This window comes from Pan paniscus, chromosome 8, assembly GCF_029289425.2.
Source record: "Pan paniscus chromosome 8, NHGRI_mPanPan1-v2.0_pri, whole genome shotgun sequence".
NCBI classification, from domain to species: domain Eukaryota; kingdom Metazoa; phylum Chordata; class Mammalia; order Primates; family Hominidae; genus Pan; species Pan paniscus.
The window spans coordinates 146,694,180-146,702,343 of NC_073257.2; positions in this window are offsets into that span (position 1 = coordinate 146,694,180).

Genomic DNA, 8,164 nt, shown 5'->3' on the forward strand with positions numbered 1-8,164 from the left:
AATACAATAGTGGTTTCCAGGGGTTCAGGAAGTGGGAGAATAGGGAGGTATCTGATGGGTATACTCAATTGAATAAGTTGTAGAGATATGCTGTACGACAAAATGCCTATAGTTAACCACATGGTATTGCATACTTCAAAATCTGTTCAGAGGGTAATTATCATGTTAAATGTTTCTACAAAACCAAGAAACAAAACCCAAAAGAATAAAAATAAGCACCCCAAACACAAGAAACCACACACAAGCAAAGACAGACACAAGGAAACTTTGGAGGCACTGGATACATCTATTGTTTTGATTGTGGTGATGATATTATAGGTGTTTGCATATGTCCAAACTCATCAAAATGTGTGCTTTAAATATATGCAGCTTATGGACATCAATTAAAACTCAATAAATCTGTTAAAGTAAAATGGTTCTATTATTCTGTCCATTAGAAGGATATAACACTCTTTTGTTTGGCCTGAATCTACCATGTCATAAAATTGAAATAAGATAGTAAATTCCAGTTCCAGCAGAAGTTAGGTGAGTTATGTGGATGGGAAGGTGACAGCTACCTCAACATTGGCACTTCACCACTGTGCTCATGATTTAAGGGCCTACATGAACTTCTGCTTCTTGTTTAATGATGAGATTTAAATAATTTAGATCTCATTATTTTCAGGGTTTCTTTGAGCAGAGTTCTGAAAATTAGCAATTTGAGTATAAAACCAGATTATGAACATTTTGTAAGTGATAATTCACAACTTTATTAAAGAAAAAAGATATTAATGCATTCTAATTTAATGATTTAAACAATTCATTAGATGTGTTTGGAGAAAATGTTGAAGGCCTCTTTGTCTCTCCTCACTCTTGTCCACTCTTGGATATAACAACTACTAAGCTTGGAGTGCATCCTTCTATTACTGTTTGTATCAGTAGTGAGAAGTATACATACCAACATATATCAGTGGTGATTTTTCTTTATCTTCTTTTTGGTTGATATTTTTAATTAATTAGATCTGAAAAGCTATGCTTATTAAGTCCTCATTTGTTTCCTTTATCCTTCCCTTGCTGTTCCTATCCACCCACCCTCCTTTACTTGATCTCTCTCTCTGCCTCCCATTCTTTTGTTATCTCTTTCATTTTCAGGTCTCAAATCATTTAAATGAATTTATTTGCTCTGCCCAGCCACGACATGATCTGAGGTCTAGAGATCATAATTTCCTAGTCAGAGACATAAGGATTCAATGCTTATTCACTTGCTGGGATACTCTAAAAACACTTTCCAGTACTATCTCATTTAATCATGATAACATGTAGACTCATTTACAGAAGAGAAGACAGGATAAAAGAGGCTAAGTGACTTGTCCATGGCACACTGCTACTAAGTGAGGGGCCTGGGGAAGAATGTTGGTTTCCACGAGAGCTGGAGGGAGTACATGATTTCTATGAATCTTAACACAATAAGATTTTTTAATGCAATAAATTAATTCCTTTCATTTTGTGTTTTGTAACTTATAATTTAATATTTGCTCATTTTTATTAAGGCATAATTAACATGTAATAAAACTATAGCCTTTCAGTATATAGTTCTGCAGTTACACATAGACATTTAGGTAAACATCATATTATCAGAGTATGTGATAGTCTTATTACACCCCAAATTTTCCTAAATCTCCTGTGGTTCTTTGTAGTCAATCACCACCATATCCCTGACTTAGGCAACCACTGATCTGTTTTATATTCCTGTAAGTTTGCCTTTCCTCTTTTGAAATTTTATCTTTATTGTATATTTTTAAGGTGTACAATATGATGTTTATATATGTATAGTGAAATGATTGCTATATTCAAACAAATTAACATATCTGTCACCTTACATAGATACCTCTTTATGGTAAGAGCACCTAAAATTTTCTCTTCGGAAATTATCAGTATGTAATACTATATTATTAACTATAGTCCTCATGTGGTACATCTCTAGATTTATTCATCTTACCTCCCTGCAAATTTGTAACCTTTGACCTACTTCTCCCTATTCCCTTCCTCTCCCTCCTTGCAATAACTACAGTTCTACTCTGTTCCTATTTACTGTTTTTTTTATTTTAGGTTTCACATATAAGTGAGATCATACAGTAATTTTCTTTTTGTGTCTGGCTTATTTCATTTGGCATAATGTCCTCAAGTTTCATCCATGTTGTCACAAATGACAGTATATTTTTCTTTTTGAAATGAAATAGTATTCATATATATATTATATATGTATGAATGTCTTTATCCATTGATCCATGGATGGACACTTAGGTTCTTTCTATATCATGGCTATTGTGAATAATGCTGCAATGAACATGGGATGGGAGTGCAGACATCTCTACGAGGTGCTGATTTCACTTGTTTGGGTATATATCCAGCAGAGGGATTGCTGAGTCATATGATAATTCTATTTTTAATTTTTTGAGAATCCTTCATACTGTTTTCCATAATGCCTGTACTAATTTACATTTCCATCAACAACGTAAAAGGATTCTCTTTTCTTCACATCCTCACAAACACTTGTTGTCTCTTTTTGATAACAGACATCCTAACAAGTGGGAGCTACCCTCATTGAGTACTTTTGATTTGCATTTCCAGAATGATACAGTATGTTCCTTTCGAGTCTGGGTTTCCTCACTCTGCACTTGAGATTTATAGATTTATAAATGTTGTTGCACGTATTAGTAGTGGCTTTCTGTCTTTTAAAAAATTATGCATAATATATTTGTGGAATACATGTGGTATTTTAATACATGCATACAGTGTGTAATGATAAAATCAGGGTAATTGGGATCCATCACCTCCAACATTTATGATTTGTTTGTGCTGGGAACATTCCAACTCTTCTCCTCTAGCTATTTTTGAATATACTATAAGTTGTTGTTAACTGTTTTCACCCTACTGTGCCATTGAACATAGAACATATTCCTGTTTTCTAACTGTATTTTTGTACCCATTAACTGACTTCTTTTCATCCTCTTCTCCCTGCTACCCCCCTCCCAGCCTCTGGTAACCACCATTCTATTGACTACCTCTAGGAGATCAAATTTTTAAGCCACAAATATGAGTGAGTAGCAGTATTTCATTACATCTGTATGATGTAAACATTTATTATATATTCACCACTTTAGGACATTCGGGTTATAATAAATTTTTAGGGATTAGGAATAAAACTGTATGAGCATTCATGTACTTAATGGTACTCAAATTTTTATTTCACCTAGTTAAATACCTAAGAATAGGCTTGCTGGGTCGAACAGTTTAGTGTATATTGAATGATGTAAGTCTTCTTAAGAATTATATACAAAAAGATGAGATAAATAGTCAATGTCCATATGAAAATATGCTTATAAGCATATTGATCAGAGTGCTGCAGATTTTACCAAAGCCCATGCAAGCCTTCTCACCCTCACTACTTTCCTTGAAAGGTGTCACTACTATTTTATATTGATTTACAAATCAACGTAGTATTAGTAATACTATACCATTGTATTAGTAATACTATACGATTGTATTAGTATTAGTATTAGTAATACTATACAATTGAATTAATAGCCAGAGAAAGAATACTGTGGTAATTCATTTAATGAGAATGAGATGTTCAGTATGGGAAAGGTATATCTTCACGTTCCAAGTGTTAATTTTTACCATGAAATACTTCGAGACAGAACATTTCCTAAAGAGAAAGTAAAAATATGTAGAAGTCAAAAAGAAAAATCAGAAAATCTGAATATACCTCACATGTCAGGAGCTTTCACTCACATTGTCTGATCTAATTTTCACAATAAACTCATAAAATGCATCTTGTTGAGAGGTTGTATCTCTGTGAGTGTAGTTTACTGGAAGTCACGGAGCTGGGAAGCAGCAGGACTGGATCCACATCCAAGGTCTTCTGACTCCTGTTGTGCAGTTCTGCCCCTGTTACGTTCTAAAGGCTTAGTTTCATTTTCTTCTTCCTCTTCTTCTTCTTCTTCTTCTTCTTCTTCTTCTTCTTCTTCTTCTTCTTCTTCTTCTTCTTCATTTTACTTTAAGTTTTAGGGTATATGTGCACAATGTGCAGGTTAGTTACATATGTATACATCTGACATGCTGGTGCACTGCACCCACTAACTCGTCTTCTAGCATTAGGTATATCTCCCAATGCTATCCCTCCCCCCTCCCCCCACCCCACAACAGTCCCCAGAGTGTGATGTTCCCCTTCCTGTGTCCATGTGTTCTCATTGTTCAATTCCCACCTATGAGTGAGAACATGCGGTGTTTGGTTTTTTGTTCTTGTGATAGTTTACTGAGAATGATGATTTCCAATTTCATCCATGTCCCTACAAAGGACATGAACTCATCATTTTTATGGCTGCATAGTATTCCATGGTGTATATGTGCCACATTTTCTTAATCCAGTCTATCATTGTTGGACATTTGGGTTGGTTCCAAGTCTTTGCTATTGTGAATAATGCTGCAATAAACATACGTGTGCATGTGTCTTTATAGCAGCATGATTTATAGTCCTTTGGGTATATACCCAGTAATGGGATGGCTGGGTCAAATGGTATTTCCAGTTCTAGATCCCTGAGGAATCGCCACACTGACTTCCACAATGGTTGAACTAGTTTACAGTCCCATCAACAGTGTAAAAGTGTTCCTATTTCTCCACATCCTCTCCAGCACCTGTTGCTTCCTGACTTTTTAATGAGTGCCATTCTAACTGGTGTGAGATGATATCTCATTGTAGTTTTGATTTGGATTTCTCTGATGGCCAGTGATGGTGAGCATTTTTTCATGTGTTTTTTTTTAATGATATTTTTACTTGTTATTTAGGGTTCAGAGGTATATGTGCTTGTTTGTTATATAGGTACATTGCATATCATGGGGGTTTGGTGTAGAGATTATTTCAACACCAAGTTAGAAAATACAGTACCCAATAGATGGTTTTCTAATCTTCACCCTCTTTCTATCCTCAACCTTCAAGTAGGTCCTATTTTCTTTCTTTTTTTTTTATTATACTTTAAGTTTTAGGGTATATGTGCACAATGTGCAGGTTAGTTACATATGTATACATGTGCCATGCTGGTGCGCTGCACCCACTAACTCATCATCTAGCATTAGGTATATCTCCCAGTGCTATCCCTCCCCCCTCCCTCCACCCCACCACAGTCCCCAGAGTGTGATGTTCCCCTTCCTGTGTCCATGTGATCTCATTGTTCAATTCCCACCTATGAGTGAGAATATGCGGTGTTTGGTTTTTTGTTCTTGCGATAGTTTACTGAGAATGATGATTTCCAATTTCATCCATGTCCCTACAAAGGACATGAACTCATCATTTTTTATGGCTGCATAGTATTCCATGGTGTATATGTGCCAAATTTTCTTAATCCAGTCTATCATTGTTGGACATTTGGGTTGGTTGCAAGTCTTTGCTATTGTGAATAATGCCGCAATAAACATATGTGTGCATGTGTCTTTATAGCAGCATGATTTTGGCTGCATAAATGTCTTCTTTTGAGAAGTGTCTGTTCATGTCCTTCGCCCACTTTTTGATGGGGTTGTTTGTTCTTTTTCTTGTACATTTGTTTGAGTTCATTGTAGATTCTGGATATCAGCCCTTTGTCAGATGAGTAGGATGCGAAAATTTTCTCCCATTTTGTGGGTTGCCTGTTCACTCTGATGGTAGTTTCTTTTGCTGTGCAGAAGCTCTTTAGTTTAATTAGATCCCATTTGTCAATTTTAGCTTTTGTTGCCATTGCTTTTGGTGTTTTGGACATGAAGTCCTTGCCCATGCCTATGTCCTGAATGGCAAGGCTGGTTCAGTATACACAAATCAATAAATGTAATCCAGCATATAAACAGAACCAAAGACAAAAACCACATGATTATCTCAATAGATGCAGAAAAGGCCTTTGACAAAATTCAACAACGCTTCATGCTAAAAACTTTCAATAAATTAGGTATTGATGGGATGTATCTCAAAATAATAAGAGCTATCTATGACAAACCCACAGCCAATATCATACTGAATGGGCAAAAACTGGAAGCATTCCCTTTGAAAACTGGCACAAGACAGGGATGCCCTCTCTCACCACTCCTATTCAACATGGTGTTGGAAGTTCTGGCCAGTGCAATTAGGCAGGAGAAGGAAATAAAGGGTATTCAATTAGGAAAAGAGGAAGTCAAATTGTCCCTGTTTGCAGACGACATGATTGTATATCTAGAAAACCCCATTGTCTCAGCCCAAAATCTCCTTCAGCTGATAAGCAACTTCAGCAAAGTCTCAGGATACAAAATCAATGTACAAAAATCACAAGCATTCTTATACACCAATAACAGACAAACAGAGAGCCAAATCTTGAGTGAATTCCCATTCCCAATTGCTTCAAAGACAATAAAATACCTAGGAATCCAACTTACAAGGGACGTGAATGACCTCTTCAAGGAGAACTACAAACCACTGCTCAATGAAATAAAAGAGGATACAAAGAAATGGAAGAACATTCCATGCTCATGGGTAAGAAAAATCAATATTGTGAAAATGGCCATACTGCCCAAGGTAATTTATAGATTCAATGTCATCCCCATCAAGCTACCAATGACTTTCTTCACAGAATTGGAAAAAACTACTTTAAAGTTCATATGGAACCACAAAAGAGCCCGCATCACCAAGTCAATCCTAAGCCAAAAGAACAAAGCTGGAGGCATCATGCTACCTGACTTCAAACTATACTACAAGGCTACAGTAACCAAAACAGCATGGTACTGGTACCAAAACAGAGATATAGATCAATGGAACAGAACAGAGCCCTCAGAAATAACGCCGGATATCTACAACTATCTGATCTTTGACAAACCTGAGAAAAGCAAGCAATGGGGAAAGGATTCCCTATTTAATAAATGGTGCTGGGAAAACTGGCTAGCCATATGTAGAAAGCTGAAACTGGATCCCTTCCTTACACCTTATACAAAAATCAATTCAAGATGGATTAAAGACTTGAACGTTAGACCTCAAACCATGAAAACCCTAGAAGAAAACCTAGGCATTACCATTTAGTTTCATTTTCATGACAAATAATTTCTATAGTATTTTGGAGGCTTCCTCTATGTGGTTCATTCAGGATTTTCCTAGCATAAAGGGTTAGCAAACAATGCTGTTAGCAACCAAATTCCTGTTTAGAGAATGATGGATTATGATATGAGAATAGGCCTTCCTGAGTCGTAATCCTTGGGAGCTTTGGGATTGTATAGAAGGCACCCCATTTGGTGCTGAAAGATCCTTTGCTCTGGAGAGTCCAGAAGTCCCAGGAATTCATTGAGAAGAAACCTTCGATGTTTCTGGAAATTTTAGAAAACTTCTAGAATATCCCAGTGGGTATATACAAAAAGTTGATATTAAACCCTTCTTAAATTTGGTTTGAATGTGAAGGAGTAAGGTAAGTAAGGGAGACATTAAGAAATTATTATAGAGTGTAAGATATATCTCAGTTTTGACTCATCATCATCTGTCATTGGATTCTTTTTTATGAGTAAAGCAGATTCCAGTATCTAACTAGGGCCTGAAATATAGTCAGAACCCAGTGAAACAAACAATACACTCCCTGAACAGTGTTGATATAGTGTAGAATATGTTTACTGTGGAGAGTAGCTTCTGAGGTGGGCAACTGTAGAGCTCTGTGTTGTTGGTAAGCATGACTTATGGACAGACTACTCAAGCCTTGTTTCTTGAGACTTCTTATGTGAGTTATCCTAGATTAGGAGCATCATCTGATAGACTTTTCTCAAATCAGAAGCAAAGATACAAGGTGAATTAGTTATAACTATTCTAGTGATGGACGGGTACTGAAGTTTTAAAGTATCCTTTGGTTCATTTGATTTATCTGTGTAGTGGTGAAGAAAATCCTACTTAATTTTGATCTATAGTTACAGATTTTTTTATTATTATACGTTAAGTTCTGGGATTCATGTGCAGAACATGCAGGTTTGTTACATAGGTATACAAGTACCGTGGTGGTTTGCTGCACTCATCAACCTGTCATCTAGGTTTTAAGCCTAGTAGGCATTAGGTATTTGTCCTAATGCTCTCCTTCCCCTTGCCTCCAACCCTGTGATAGGCCTCAGTGTGTGATGTTCCCCTCCCTGTGTCCATGTGTTCTTATTGTTCAACTCC